Here is a 16,984-nt window from a genome sequence, read left to right on the forward strand (position 1 = left end):
CTACCAACCACTTCTTTAACCATCTATTGAATGCCTTTGATTGGTATGTGTAAATGATTTTGATTGATTCCTGGAGAGGTGTGAAATCTAATTTTGCATTGACATAATACAAACACCAAATTTTACCTGTGGCAGCCAATATTTCAGCCTTACAACTCTCTCATGCAATATTAAATACTTCACTAATTAGTCAAGGGGTAATCTCCTTAACAATATATTAAATATTAGAAGCATTCATATTAATTGAAAAAATAAGAATATTATTTAATATTAAGTTATAATGTAGGTAGCTTCCAAGTTGAGATATGATACTCCCTTGTTTGTGAGACAAGGGATTCCCTCCATTCAATGCTTTAACTATTTAATCTATGGATGTGTACATAGCTTAATTTCCATTGGATCAAATCCTGTGACCTTTAAAGAGGAAAAACTTTAACACAAATCGAACATGTAAATACAAACTTAATTTGTATACGTATCAAAGTTACTTTCAGATTTGAATGGAATGCTTAATTTTGTATAGAAGCAAGGGAAAACTTGAACGGTTGATCACAACAAACATGTATGGTCAATAATGATTATCATAGGTATATTAGTTTGGTTTTCCCAATCCAGAGCTTGCACACTTTCTTACTACTGTTAAAGGCATGTCATGATGGTTTACTCGTGTAACATCATGTACATTTAGTTGTTTCTATTAAACACATGCTAGTTCAATGAAAAAACCAATGGTTTGTCAACTTGGTCAACTTAGTGAGCTATGTGTTAATCATCTCAATGAACAACATATAAGGTCAATTAGCTTAGTCATTGACATGCACATTCCATTGTCACTATTACTGACATGTTAGGTTGGATATTAATATGTATTTTTGATTAACATTATCTAGGAGATTAACTGAATCAACATGCATGTTTGACTACAATTGTGGGAGATATTTTAGATAGGTCAGCCCCATCAACAACATTTATGTTCACTTGCACATGTTAGAGGCATGACACAATGGTCAATTGATTAGTAACATGTACATTTTTGTTATCACTATTAAAGTTGTGTTAGGTTGGTTAACTTGTTCAACGAATTGTATGTTTGATTACAATTATTAAAGCCTCACTTGATTGTTTAATGTAGTAAATGGAGTGTAAGTCTAGTTACCATTGTCGAAGACATGTTTTGTTGGTTAAATTAGTTAACATCATATACACTCAACTATGATTGTTAGAGCCATCCAAGGCTACTAAACCCATTTAAAGTAGTGCATAACATCGATGGGGGCTTTCTTATTGCATTGTGTGTGAGTATAGTGTGTTATTTTTTTCTGTAAGTCGAATATTTTTCATTAATCAAAAAGAATGTACAAGGGCATCAAAATGCATGGCTTATAATTATTTATATATTTAATGTAATATGCCTTTCATTAAGAAGAGGAAATAGACTTTGGGGGATAGGGGAAATGGCATTGTCTAGGGGAAACGTCGATCTCATCTATCCAATCTTTGCTGTCCCCTCCCTATCATTAGCATCCCTCTCCTTCTTTCCTTTATCCACCAACACCAATAATAGACTTTTTGTGAAGAAGTAGCATTGGATGACTCAGGATGAGGGTTAGATGTCATGCATTCATCTTGGGTTTCTCCTTAGGGTTTCTGAGCTTACATATCTTGCTTTAAATTCTTCCTAAATTTCCCAACAATATCCTTTCCCATCTCTTGTTCATGAAACTTCAGCTTACAAGCACAATATTCATCCTAAATTTCCTTTGAAGATTCGTGTAGCCATTTTACACTAAGGCCTATTCCTAGGGGGAGATTAGGAGGATCTACATTTGTCAACAGAGCTTTTCATTGTTGTCTGATGTCGTCCCAAACTTTATAGCCCATGTTTGTAGCCAAGATATACCCTATTCCATATGTAAACTATTTATCAGATTGATAAAAAGAGAAGACTGAGCTCTTCCATGAACTTTTATTTGAAGATGAGAATGATAGTGAAATGTTCTTTTTTAACTGTACACCTAAATAAGCTTAGAGACCCTTCCACCTCATTGGCTTAAAATCTTGACTCAAACCATGGTAGAATGTGACATTTTGAAGCATGTCACTCTAGTCCCTTTGACAAGGAGTGACATGACACATTTTGTGAAAGAGCAACAAGAGATTGTCGCCTTTTGTGCCTTTGAAAGTGGTGGAATTGTTTAGAAAAATGGTAAATGTCTAAAAACATCATGGAAAAAGCTTTCCAAAAATTTAAGAATGGTTCCATTTTATTGAATCACTACTACAAGAGACTATCGCCTCTTCCCCCTTTGAAAAAGTTGAAACTGTCTAGAAAAGAAAATATATCTAAATGCATTATGAAAAAAAAATTCCGAAGCATTTAAAAATGATTCCATTCCATTGAATCACTACTACATGAATTCATATTAAAAGTTCATTTTATTTATTAAATTTATCATAATCAAAATTCCCCATGGAAGACATTGAGAGGCATTAGAAGGTATATATATATTTTTTTTTCATAAGAGCTTGTTAAAACACACCATGGCAATTTAATAACTTTATTTAATACATTTGGTCTCCCGTGTACCAGTCACCATATAAAATTTCAAGGTGGATGATGCCATTTTTGTTCAAACCCTCAAGGAGCACCCTGAAGGAGCTTTCAAAAGTGGAAGAAGAACAATGGGTGACGCATGTTTGTTGATACCCTAGATTTTTGAATTCTGGAGAAGGTTTCAGCAATTTTGATCAAACCATGAATTTTTGAAATGTGGAGGAGGTTTTAGCAATGGAGACCAACATTTTTCTATGAGTATCCTATTTTTCCTTTCGACTTTGATAGAGGAAGGGGATTGTTGGGGTTTTGTGCAGTGAACGGGACACCTAACTGGAACTTGTGCGGCTCCCTGATTTCGCTATGGAACCCTAGACCCACATAAGGTTCAAACAGGGTTGTTCCTTTCCACTATCACCCAAAAAATGCCCCTCTCTCTATAGGTTGTCGCCTTCTCCTCCAAGGAAGAAAAAGAGGTTGATAGACCTATTCCATAAATTATGGACTCAAGTAACTGAAGAAAAAGCTTCAGTTGTTGGATATCCCCTTGGGAATCATACATTTCCCTAGCACAGGCAACAAAAACTCCTCTCAGGCTGTTGTAGCAAAGGCCGTTCATAAATTTGGGGAAGAGGGAAAAAAATTCATGGAGCCCATTGACCGACCAAGCCTTGGGAAAGAACTTTTGACTGTGTCCATTTCTCGCAGCAGTAAGTCTCTATCTGACTCCAATTCTATTATCGAATTTCCGTCTTTGGAAGATTTGATGGTTATTGAAACCAGAGTAAATTAAAGGGGAGGAAAAAACATAGTACATTAAATTCAGTTTGAATCCATCAAATAAAATAGACTTATTTGTCTAAGACTAATCCTATCCTAGGTTTTACTGATGGAATGAAAATTTGGCAGCTATGAAAAATAATGTGCAACATGCACCCAGCACAGGTACTAGAAATTACTAATTAGAGTATATAAAGGTTTTTTAAACCCAAGATGTAAAAATCATATAAAAAGTGATGGCTCTAGGCTAAACCCATGTGTGTGTCCTGATTGCCTTAATGAGTTGATATGAGAGGAAATGTTGAGATGCATTTGGTTTAGACACCAATAACAATCATACCTAATTAAATGAGATTTTAGAACATTGAGTTTGACATTTCAAGATCCTTGAAATGATATTTATTTGTCATGACCCCCCTTTCCTTTGATACCAAAATCTCAGAGACGCACAAAGGTTGATCCTTTACCTTCAATAAGCATCTACCTAATGGAAAATCATGAACACTATTTTTCAAAGCGTCTTGATTGATGTCCAAGGGCTGAAGATACTTCACCTTTTGTAGCCTTTTATACTTCTCTGTGAGATAGACAAAGCCCTAATACAAGGCCGAAGTCATGTCAATGAGCTGAAGAAACTGGATGCTAGGAACTTTATAGCTTCAGATATGATTTTATATAAACCTGCAACAGAGAAGGAATTTCGAGTGAGATAGTTCCTCCAAACGAAATTAAATTTAATGGTGATTTCATAATAGAATATTTTACCCTAAAGCAACTAAAGCTTCCTTTTTGTAGTCATGACAAAATGACTTATATATAGATCATTTGACCAACAATTTGATACAGATCTCTATCCTAGAGATGCTTGATTGATGGGGCCTTAATCTCATTTCCTTGCTGGGATCTGCAACCTAGAATTTTTCACTAGGAGTTTCAGTGCTTCACGATGACTAATCTTTGAAGAGGAAGGAGGTCAGTGTTGTCAGAAAACTTCTTGTGATTTCTTTCTTCCTTGCTTGGGCTTTCCCTCACCTTAAATTTGATACCATTCTAGCGGGGCAAGCTAAACATGACAACAATAGAGGTAAGAAGTTGTAGATTCCTGTGTTGTCTGTCTTTTAGCTTCTAGAACATCACATGTTTTATTTCCAATTTTTGCTAAATTAAAATTGACATACTGATTTGAGAAGAGGGTTTGCAATGCTAATAACCTCTTCTTCACTCCATGTTGGCACACTTGAGTCTTGTTAAAGGACCAACTATTTCTTGTGCAAAATTCAAAGCAGACGAAAACATACAACGTGTTTTCTGAGAATCAAAATAACTTCTAGAAGTGCTATGACATTAATCCAACATTGTGTTTATAAACCGGTTCATACTAATGGACACATGATGTGTAAAATGTATTCTCTAACAAATTTTTTCTCTATCGACTAGTTTAAAGCTTACATCCTTACTCCTATCTTGAAGAAAGGGTACTTGCTTCCCTTTCACTTCATAGGTATATGAAAACCCAGTTTTGTAAGCACCCATAACAATGAATATCATACCAACTCCCTATGGTTAGTGCATCAATAATGTAAGTGTAACATTCATCCACATGGCAGTCATAAGGCATTTAGGTAAGGTTTTACTAACACTGGCATCCCAGACCATTAGGATCTATGCATTTCCGCAAAATGATGTATTTCCTTTACTCAATAGAACACTCATCATCTCTCTCCCCAATGATCAAATTTTTTCTCTTCATTCTGAATGAGAAATCAATTAACAAGTCACCATTTTAAATGTTAAATGACAATATGTTTAGCTTCTCTCTTGTTCTTACACTCTAGTATTCTTGCAGCTTCAGAATTGCAAATTTTAAACATAGCCTCATGATGTGCATTCAACGAGGCATAATTCACCCTTGCTTTGCATTAAATTAGCCCCCTAACATTCCCTTTACCTTTACATGCCTCAATGAAAGGCATGCCATGTCGGTACATACTCAGTTAAATTAGTAAGTTGAGGGGCTTTATATATACCTAACGTTGCCTGACTATTCTTCCTCTTCCTATGTCGTAGTATATGAACAGTTAGCCAGACTGGTGAGGATCCCCATTAATAATAAAATCTATGTTGGCATCTGAATCTGAATGACATGTTTCCCTTAATTATATGTTTTGGTTTCTTAACCAAAAAGGATAACATAGATAGAGACCCTCAAATATGTCGACTTCCGGCCCCTATGCCCATTTTCATCTAGGTTTTTAACGTGTCAGTGTCCCTTTCTTTCTCAAAACTGCATGAAATCAGTTGCTCTATCCATTTCATAATGCCTTTGGTAAATTTTTCTATCAAATGCTCTGAAGTATGTATGAGATCTAACGGTTTTTTTGGTTGTTGCCAACTTCATATATTTTTGCTAACCATGATATGGGTTTGATGTACAGGATTATGATTGAGTAGGGATTGCATTGCTCGATATCTGTTTAGGAGGAGTAGAAGGAGAAAAGTGGTTTTAGGGTTGAGAGCTAAAGATGCCTATGAAAAGAGGATGTGTGTGGAATGGAGGGTAGTAGGGCTACCAGTGTGGTAGAAATGGAGGATGGGGAGGTCGGGGTTTTCATCATTGAATAGCTATGGTGGGATTCCTTGTTATCTTTGTGTTCATGTCATTAGTTTTTCTGGGAGCTAGGTTTTGCCACTCTGCATCTACATCTGCAACTGGTAAGCTTCTTCCTTGCCTCCTCCCTCAGTGGTGAGCTTCTTCTTGCCCTCCTCCCTCACTGGTAAGCTTCTTCCTAACCTCCTCCCTCGTCAGGTTGCTTCTGTCTCTTTTATTGCAGTGGGTCAACATTTAATATATCTTTATTGGCAAGCATGCCCTTTCTTAATCTGGTAGTATTACAATGAAGTGTAGACTTCTTACAACATTCAAATAAGATCTCCATTATAATGAAGTGGAGTCGTATTATACTATTTTAGAAAGATCCCTTTCATTGAGAACCCATTGAACAATGTATTTATGTGATTTGAGCCTTGGTGAGGAATTATCAACACCTCAAGTTAACCATTGAACCAAGACCCCATAGACCTGCTTCAAAATTTGATTTTCCTTCACCACCCCTGATTAACCATTGAACCAAAACCCCATGGAAATACTTTGGAACTTGATTTTTCCTTTTAAATTTTTTCATAGGATCTGAAGGCGCAGATGCTATCAAACATACTTTCCTCACTTATTGTCAAAAGTTTAGCACCTCTATCATTTTTCCAGACATTTTGTGAGTTTTATTTATAAGTTTTCTTCCATCTGATCTATGTGAAGCTGTGAACTCCATATCTGCATTAACACGGTACAATACCTAACAGGAGAAAGATTCAAAGTTTGTACCTCTCTCATGCAAGAGCAAAGGTTTTACGAACGACCCCTAGGGTAATCTCCCTTGCCAAAGATAATGAAACCATTCATCTCGATAGCAAGAAATAATAATGCTCTTTCCATTTCTTAACAAAGGGAAATGCATATGACTAGTAAATTCACTGGGAACTCCTCATTCTGAGTAGGATGGTACTAAGTGTGCACTAGATTCTGCATAAGCTGGATGAGTATTATAAAAATATATTTGTTAAGAGTTCATTTCAACATCTTACTCATGGGAATTGAATCTAGGTGGGAATGGTAACAATCATTCTTCCCGTGCACTCATTATCTAAGCCAGACTCACTTTCCATCCATAAAGCTAAATCCACTTCTCATTAGTCAAGCTAAAACTAGTTCTGATCCAGCCAACCTAGACCCAATTCACAATGAAAATCTTGTTCACTGGCTACTTTCTGCTATACATATCATTTTCACACTATTCCCACAGTGTTCAAAGAACATTGTCCAAAACAAACGATAGATATTATACACACCATTTTATTATTGATGCGTAATGAAATCTTGATATTAGCATATGTATGATAGCAAAGAAACCCCCTTTTTAGTGTTTTAGTATTTTTATATATATTCTTCTCCATGACGTCTTTCTTCCTGAGCTTTTATGCGTTTTTTTGTCATTTAAAACAGCAAGGAACAACTTCTCAAGAGATGGATCTGTTAGAATGGTATTCTCTTTCCACATCTTGAAAACCAATTCTATTTTTCTATGGCCATTTTGTTCTTTTTCAAGATCTGGGCAATGCACTTGCACTTATGTTAGTCTAATCCCAAAAAATAAATAGTGTCCCTACACTAAAGTTTAATCAACCTGAGTGGATTGAAATAGAGACGAATTGTCGAGGATACTAGAGCTCTATCATATGTTTAAAATCACTCTTATCTATTTATCTGTGGGGTTCATAGGAATAGGGAGATGACTGGAGAAAGCAGAGTTTAACATAGAGCATTGACTCTCTCTTCCCAAAGGAGGCAAGTATACGAAACCTGCTGCATTTGGATATCTTAAATTTTATTTCTCCCCTATTGAGCATAGAATTGAAAACTAAGTTTATTTACTGGGCAGGTGATTGATGTCATAATAGCTAACACAGACGACTCAGAGACTTTAAACTTAAATATTGTTGGACGGAAATATTTATCTTCCTCATGGGTATTAGAAAAACCCTCTGAATTAAACCAAAGGGATATTACTAACTTTGTGGTACGATTGGTGATCATTTTGGTTATTTTCTCTATTGAACATGTAAGGAAGCATATGTGATGATGCTTTATGTAGTTGAGTAGGGTTGTATTAAGCAGGAAGTGAAAACTAACATTGGCAGGGGTGTTTCTCTATTTCTAACAGTGCACATCAAGTTGAGGCAAAAAACTTCTGGAGACAGCTCAAAAAGTTACATTCACAACAATATGGTGTGATCTTCAATGAAGAAGGCAACGAAAATCCTGAGGGGGGTAAAATGAATGACGAGGTGTAGAAATAAATTTCCAATGATGAAGAACTTCTTACAAGTTTTCAAGAGGATGACATAGGAAGTGAACATTGAGACGTCAAAGAGAATGCTCTTGATGGTAAGTTTTGATTTTCCCTAGTTAACTGGTCTATGATGTTGGTAGCCTACTATAATGTAATGCCTAGTCAAACTCCCAGGACAATGGTTGTTGTAATGCAGACCATTTGTAGCTTGAGGAAAGTCCAACAAAAGTTTTGCAGAGGGTAAAATTCTTTGTTGCACTAGATCGCTACTTTTTGTTCTCATGGAAAAGGGAATTGTTATATTATTTTCCAAAATCCTTTTTGAATGTTACTTCTCCAATAGAATTTTTTTTTACTTCTTAGGTTTTAGCATAGTATGCTTTAATTACATTTTAATGCTTACAGCAATTGAGACAAAAGAGGAGGGAGAAAAGGTCAACAGAGCTGATTCAACAGGATGAAGAAAAATGAGTTGAGCTTGAAAACGCAGCAATTAAACGTTCCAAGGAGGTAGATTCTGTTGTCCTGGGAAAATACAACATTTGGAGGCGAGAGAATGAGAACAAGAATTCTGACTCCACTGTTAGATTGATGCAAGACCAACTGATCATGGCTAGGGTGTATTCAAGCATTTCCCAGGCTAGGAATAATCTTGATTTATACCATGAATTGATGCTTCGTATTAAAGAATGTCAGCGTACATTGGGTGAGGCTAATGCAGATTCTGATCTACCTCAAAGGTAATAGTTTTCGCATTGGCTGCTTCTAAATCAAGAGTAGTAAGTGCTTCCATTTGCATTTGGTGTTCATATCCTTTGTTTCTTTTAAAGTTGTAGTCCGTGTGTCAATCTTTCTACTTTTCATTCTCTTTTTCATGACCGATAATTGATATGAATCTTTTAGTGCACCTGAGAAGATCAAGGCTATGGGTCATGTCCTATCCAAGGCTAGAGAATAATTTTGTGATGGTGCAATAGTAACAAAGAAGTTGCGAGCCATGCTTCTATCTACAGACGAGCAAGTAAGGACCTTGGAAAAGCAAAGTACATTTTTAAGTCAGCTGGCAACAAAGATTGTTCCCAAGGGCTTGCACTGTCTGTCCATCCAATTGACCATGGATTATTACTTTCTTGCCCTTGAAAAGCCAAATTTCCTAAAAGGGACAAGTTGGAGCATCCAACTCTTTATCACTATGCATTATTTTCTGACAATGTATTGGCTGCATCTATGGTTGTGAATTGAACTATCATGAATGCTAACGTGAAGTGTTATTAATTTAAAATACTCTAAAGTTTGGAAGTCCAATAGTTTTGCTACATTTTACATTTAATATTTGGATCTCATTGTAGGTGATTTACTTGTGTCTGGAGGAACCTCAAAAACATGTATTTCATCTCGTCACAGACAAGTTCAATTTTGGGGCCGTGAAAATATTGTTTTTACTTAATCCCCCAAGGAAAGCTATGATACATGTAGAAAATGTTGATGATTTTAAATGGCTCAATTCCTCCTATTGCCATGTGCTTCGCCAACTTGAATATGCAGCTATGAAAGAGTATTATTTCAAGTCAGATCACTCGATTACACTCTTAGCATGTTCCTCCAATTTGAAATATATAAATCCAAAATATTTATCCATGCTAAATCATCTTCGTTTCTATCTTCCACAAGTTTATCCCAAACTGGACAAGATCCTTTTCTGGGATGATGATATTGTGGTGCAGAAAGATTTGATGCCCTTATGGTTAGTAGATCTTCATGGAAAGGTTAATGGTTCAATGGATGCTTGTGGAAAAAACTTTTGCCGGTTTGACAAATACCTTAATTTTTCCAATGCGCACATAGCCAGACACTTTGATCCTAATGCTTGTGGTAGGGCATATGGGACGAATGTATTTGATCTCAAGGAATGGAAGAAACAAGATATAACTAGAATATATCACAAGTGGTAGAACATGGTAAGTGTGTAGTGTGGTTTATTTATGTTAATTCCCGTGATGCTCATTTTAAAGTATTTGAAGTAAAACTAAAGTAATTAGCTAGAAAACTTAATGGGTTTTTCTTTGTTTGATTTCTAAGTTCCTCTTCTATTGTATGTCAGAATGAGGATAGAGTATTGTGGAAGCTTGGAACACTACCCCCTAGATTTTCACATTGGCTACTTCTAAATCAAAAGTAGTAAGTTCTTCTATTTGCATTTGGTGTTCATATCCTTTGTTTATTTTAAAGTTGCAATCTGTGTGTCAATCTTTCTGCTTTTCGTTCTCTTTTTCATGACTGATAATTGATATGAATGTTTCAGTGCACTTGAGAAGATCAAGGCTATGGGTCATGTCCTATCCAAGGCTAGAGAACAATTTTATGGCTGTGCGACAGTAACAAAGAAGTTGCAAGCCATGCTTCAGTCTGCAGACGAGCAAGTAAGGACCTTGGAAAAGAAAAGTAAATTTTTAAGTCGGGTGGCAACAAAGTTTGTTCCCAAGGACCTGTCGTATTTGTCCATGGAATTGACCATAGTTATAATTACTTTCTTCCTCTTGAAAAGTGATAATTTCCTAAAATGGACAAGTTGGAGGATCCAACTCTTTATCACTATGCATTATTTTCTGACAGTGTATTGGCTGCATCTGTGGTTGTGAATTCAACTATCATGAAAGTTAAGGTGAAGTGTTATTAATTTAAATTAATCTAAAGTTTGGAAGTCCAACAATTTTTGTTGCATTTTACATTTAATATTTGGATCACATTGTAAGTGACTTACATGTGTTTGCAGGAATCTTATAAACATTTATGTCATCTCATCACAGAGAAGTTAAATTTTGTTGCCATGAAATGTGGTTTTTAATTAATCCCCCAAGGAAAGCTACAATACATGTAGAAAACATTGATGATTTTAAATGGCTCAACTCCTATTTCCCTATGCTTTACCAACTTGAATACATAGCTATGAAAGAGTATTATTTCAAGGTAGATCACTCGACTACACTCTCAGCACGTTCTTCCAATTTGAAATATATAAACCCAAAATATTTATCCATGCTAAATCATCTTCACTTCTATCTTCCACAAGTTTACACCAAAATGGACAAGATCCTTTTCTTGGATGATGATATTGTGGTGTAGAAAGATTTTACGCCCTTGTGCTCAGTAGATCTTCATGAAAAGGTTAATGGTTCAGTGGAAACATGTGAAGAAAGCTTTCTCTAGTTTGACAAATACCTTAATTTTCCCAATCCGCACATAGCCAGGCACTTTGATCCTAATGCTTGTGGTTTGGCATATGGGGTGAATGTATCTGATCTTAAAGAATGGGAGAAACAAGATGTAACTAGAACATATCACAAGTGGCAGAACATGGTAAGTGTGTAGTGTGGTTTATTTATGTTAATTCCTGTGATGCTTACTTTAAATTATTTCAAGTAAATGTAAAGTAATTAGCTAGAAAACTTAATGGGTTTTTCTTTTTTCGATTTCTAAGTTTTCTTTTATTGTATGTCAGAATGAGGATAAAGTTTTTTGGAAGCTTGGAACACCACCTCCTGGATTGAACATTTTATGGCTTAACCCATCCCTTGGACAAGTCTTGGCGTGTACTAGGTTTAGGAGATAATCCAAGCATGGACTGTTCACAGATTGACAATGCAACTGTTGTTCATTACAATGGGAACATGAAACCTTGGTTAGAGCTGGCAATGATGAAGTGTAGGCCTTACTAGACAAAATATATAAAATATGATCATCCTTTCTTACAACAGTGCAATATAAATGAATAGTTGTGACCTCAATATTCATACTGCAATAGATTGTCAAATGTAAAGTGTAAAGGCCCTTGATTTTGGTTGATAATTCATTCTAATTCATTTGTTTTTGGAGTTCCACAGAAGGTTTCTAGTTTATGGCTTAATGAGTCAGGTTTTTGGAGGTGCAGTGGCCTAGCCAAGTTTAAGATTTACAAATTTTATGTCCTCATTGTATTCCTTCATAGTTGGAAGTAAACTCCTATATAAGTATTCTTTTCTTTGTTAGTTAATATTTCTCTTTCATCAAGTAATTACACAAATTGTTCTTCCAAGAACACAAAGAAGTACGAGACACAAAGATTTAGGCTTTCAAGGTAGGGTAAAACCTCTCAATAAGGGAAAACCCAACAATCCTCCTCTTATTGAATTTATTCAAAATGAGATATCCAACACAAGAACAAAGAGTCCCTCGAATTTAGCCATCCTCTTTAAGTCAAGGTCAATAGTTGAGTCTCTGCCTAGTCAAAGTCAAAAGTAGCTTCTGAATTTCTGTCCTTATTGTAGGTTTAGTCTCTTATTATAATACACTAACTTCCAATTACAGACTCTTTGCCTTCTATTACTGATCTTCGGCTACTACAGCAAACCCTTGACTCTTTACCACAGATATTCAAATCCTGCTGCAAACAAATAGCTTTAAATTGAGATTCGGCTTAGTCACAGACTTCAGTTTATTCAAGTGTTTTATACTTCTTTTTATCCTCAATTTTTCTTCTCTCGTTGGATTACAGACTTTAGCTTTTTCACTTTCTTGGTTGCTACCCAAAAGAGGTCAAATATAGGATAAAACGTCTGGATATCATTCTCCATGAGCTTTGACTTAAGTAAACAAAAAGTGACTATGCCTGGATTGTTTCCTTTGTAATGTTGAAATGTCCTGCAATCTTTATGTGCGACAAGGTGCAATAGCCCTAATTGGACAACACTGAAACTAACTCAATTCATTGTTTAACTACCATGACCAATTCCTTCATTAGTAGCTATGCTGCAATAGTCTCACATGGAATGAGGGTTAATTTGCACATGGACATCTCTCTTTTGACAATGAAGGCAATGTGCTAGGCTAGATATAATAAACTTATGGTGTCTGAGTTATCATCACTCTTAATCCTTAGTTATATTATATGTGCTCCCTATCTTTGTGCTCATGGCTAAAATAAATAACTCTCCATTGAATTTCTATTAGCATCATTCAGAAACTCTTGATTGATTGATGCTCTATGAAATGCATCAGCTCTGAGTTACTCATAATCTACTTTCTTGTTGAGTTAGAGATCAACTGCCACAGTTCTAGAGATGTTGCATTTCCTCAAGGAGTTGCTAATTTGGTTTCTATACGACTCTTAAGAATTTCTCTCTCCTTACCTAGAGTGTTCTTAAGCGTTCTTGGGTGGATTTCTACTTACTAGAGTCGTTTCCCTCTCCCTTGAGCATTATTTTCATTTGCTGGGGTGAGTTTGAGCTCAATATTGGTTGTCTAAGAGAGCATAGGTACTAGACAAGGCCATACATAACTATAGGAGATTATTGGCTTTCCAATTTCCCTTCATTCCATAAATCCATCGAATACATGGGTGCTGAAATCTACAAGGAAAAGAATTCTTGATGTCTATTTATGTTAGAATGTAATTATATTATAATGATGTTAAATTGAGATTCATTAGTTGAGCAATTCAAATTATATTTTGTTCCATTGGTATTGGGATTTGTTGCATGAGACCCCATTAACTCCAATTATTCACCAATAATATCCTGAGGTTGTTCTGTACTAGAATGATGATTGTCTAGTATGATGTATAGTGAGGATAAGGTTGAAGAAATGAATGATGAGAAATCACATTCAAGGGGTATTGTGGATGAAATTTGTACTGTAGAAAAAGAAAATACAATATTATGGACAAATATGGACAACTTCTGATGAAGAACATTCAACATCAGCCAAATTTGATGAAAACACAAAGTGTGAACTGTTTGAGCTATCTAATTTCGCACTTATTGCATATTCAACTAGTGGATTTGTATCTTCTTGTATTGATAATATGGAAGATCAAGACTATATACAACAATGTATACACACTTTTACCTTAAGGCGAAGTGTTGGGAAAAACACCCTCAAGGAAAGCTCCCCTGAGTCAAGTATCCAGTCAGTGAGCAAAAACTGTTGTATAGATGCTAGCAGCCAGTTCTCCAAGGGTGATTTTTGGATGCCCTCACAAGAACTAAAGATCACGTCCCACTATCCAAAGGATCTTCTCTCAACTAAAAAGGGTATGCTAATAAATTCTTATGGGAAAAAGGCACAACACATTTATCTTTGGTTGGGAGTTTATCCATATTGCCCATGATGTAAATAGTTATAATGTCATGTTCAGTAGATTTTTGGCACACCTTTAAGAAGGTATCATTATTGAATGGGGGCTAGAAATCTAAAATGTTATCCATTGAATTAGATATAGGATTATATTTGTCTAGATGGGAAGGTTGATATAGTTTGAGCTTGTAGGAATTAATTATTGGAGAATACCCTATTACAGAGGAAGCTTTGGGTTAAATGAAATTTGATGAACCCACTGTAGTATATGTGAGCCAAATTTTTTATTTTTAATATATTTTTTCCTTATACTATTTCTTCTGATAGATGGCATATGATATGTAGGAAGATTTTCACTCTATAGAAGATATTCATGGCCTTTTGTATGATGAAGAAGATCCCTAAACATCAAGTGACGAAAATCTACTATTCAATTTTAAGAAAGATATTTTGGATATTAGAAAGTCATTTGTATCATGCTTATGCATGGTACAAGCTCTATATACTCCAGAAAAGCTACAATAAATACATAGCATAGAAGGATTTGTAGCTAATGGCATCATCTGGGTTGTTGGCTAACATTGTGAAATTGGATGAGGGAAATGCGTAGAAAAATCATATTCTAGAAACCATTTATCTCTCGTTGTGAGTTTACCCATATTGCCCATGAGGTAAATAGTTATAATGTCATGTTGAGTAGATTTTTGGCACACTTTTAAGAAGGTATCACTATTGAATGGGGGCCAGAAATCTAAAATGTTATCTATTGAATTAGATATAGGATTATATTTGTCTAGATGGGAAGGTTGATATAGTTTGATCTTGTATGAATTAATTATTGGAGAATACCCTATTGCATAGGAAGCTTTGGGGTGAATGAAATTTCATGAACCTAATATAGAATCTGTGAGCTAAATTATTTTTATTTTTAATATATTTTTTCCTTATACTATTTCTTATGATAGATGGCATATGATATGTAGAAAGTTTTTCACTCTATAGAATATATTCATGGCCTTGTGTATGGTCACGAATATTCCTAAACCTCAAATGATGACAATCTACTATTCAAAATTAACAAAGATATTTTAGATATTAGAAAGTCATTTGTATCATGCTTATGCATGGTACAAGCTCTATATCCTCCAGAAAAGCTACAATAGCATCGAAGGATTTGCAGTTGATGGCATCATCTAGATTGTTGGATGCCATTTCTATTATGCCTTATGATCACAAGCATGGGGCTCACCATTTTGAGCTAGAGAATGAGAAGGAAAGAAGTTCAAGAATGGCTAGTCTTCTAAGTTTTGGGATTTAGTTTGGATTCTAAAATGGATTCCAAAGAAGTGGTAAGTTATTTTAATGAAAAGGCTTAAGTTCATCTATCACTATTTGAGATGTTTGCATTTGTATAGGCTTTTCTAGTATAAGTATTACATTTTATGCTTAGTTCAAGGAGTTTTCTTCCAATATGTCTAATAATAATATGTTTTTTTGGCAGTTGTCACGCTCAACACTTCTATCTGAAGTGGTAAGTAATAGGTACATAGATCATTAAATAATTTATTTTTGAAATTAAGTCTTTCCTTGATGTTGCTGAGAAGTCAGAGCACGCATATATTCTTCTAAGCACTTTTTATGCTTGTACAGGTTACCTCCCATATGTCTTTCCATATGTACCTTCTACCTTGTTACCTCCCAATCTACCTTGTTACCTCCAAACATGCAAGTAAACTGTTACCTTCCATATGAAGAATTATCATCCACTAAGACAGAAATCAATGTTTCACCTGCCAAATCTCCCAATGTTCAATCAAAATAAATACCCATAGCAGCAACTCCACCTCCTGTCCCAGATCTTTTTGGTTATTTGATAGGTTTAGGCAATGCACTTGTCCCTAGAGATTAGTGACTAGTAGGCTTTGGGTGGGTATTAGATAGTCAATTCCATTTCATTTTGTAAATAACAAATGGAAAAAAATGGCTTTATTGTGGTTAAATGTGAATTGTATTTACTATGATAAGCGTCAACCTAATTAAAGCAACTTGTGATATTTGGTTAATGCTTTGTGCAAGCCTCCATTGCATGTTTTACTTGCAACATCAATATATCGAGGCCTCTAAATCAATGGGAAACTTATATGGCGTCATCGTCAAATTTTTTATAGCTTGAACCTTTAGAATAAATCTTTTGGTCTTGCAGCTGCTGGACCTGTACAGCTACAGTTCATAAAATATGAAAATAGTTGAGATATTAGTTCTATTTACTGTAAATATTGCTAGTTTAATAGGATGTAGATGCATTTCTATTTTGAATCATTTTCCTAAGTTTCATTCCTGGTAAATTTGGTGCCTCCATTGCATCCTAGTAGCTCAGCACACACCCTACTACCAATGCTACTATTTCAAAACTTATCTCCTAGACTAGAAAATTCTCTTTTGTAGGTGGTAGTAAAAAATAATCAACAACTTGTTTGGTATTTTAATGATAATATTTCATTTGAATATTTCTTCACTAAGGATGGCAAGATGGAGCGTGCAACATTTCTGGATGTAATAATGAATGATAGGATCTAAATTTTAATCTTTGGAAGTTTTCTTCATTAAGGATGGCAAGATGGAGGGTGAAACATTT

The 16,984-nt window shown here is 35.2% G+C and overlaps 1 long non-coding RNA gene across 1 annotated transcript; it reads left to right on the top strand.

Annotated features, from left to right (window-relative positions):
• Positions 1-2,648: 2,648 nt before the first annotated feature.
• Positions 2,649-11,021, top strand: LOC149213212 (uncharacterized). Its single transcript, XR_016250796.1, has 5 exons — positions 2,649-3,264; positions 8,110-8,333; positions 8,644-10,196; positions 10,340-10,416; positions 10,541-11,021. It is a non-coding gene; the product is annotated as an uncharacterized LOC149213212 (long non-coding RNA).
• The last annotated feature ends 5,963 nt before the right edge of the window (positions 11,022-16,984 follow it).

This window comes from Pinus tabuliformis, chromosome 1_1 (genome assembly GCF_031772625.1).
Source record: "Pinus tabuliformis cultivar Carrire ecotype Pingquan chromosome 1_1, CPIR1, whole genome shotgun sequence".
Lineage (NCBI taxonomy): Eukaryota > Viridiplantae > Streptophyta > Pinopsida > Pinales > Pinaceae > Pinus > Pinus tabuliformis.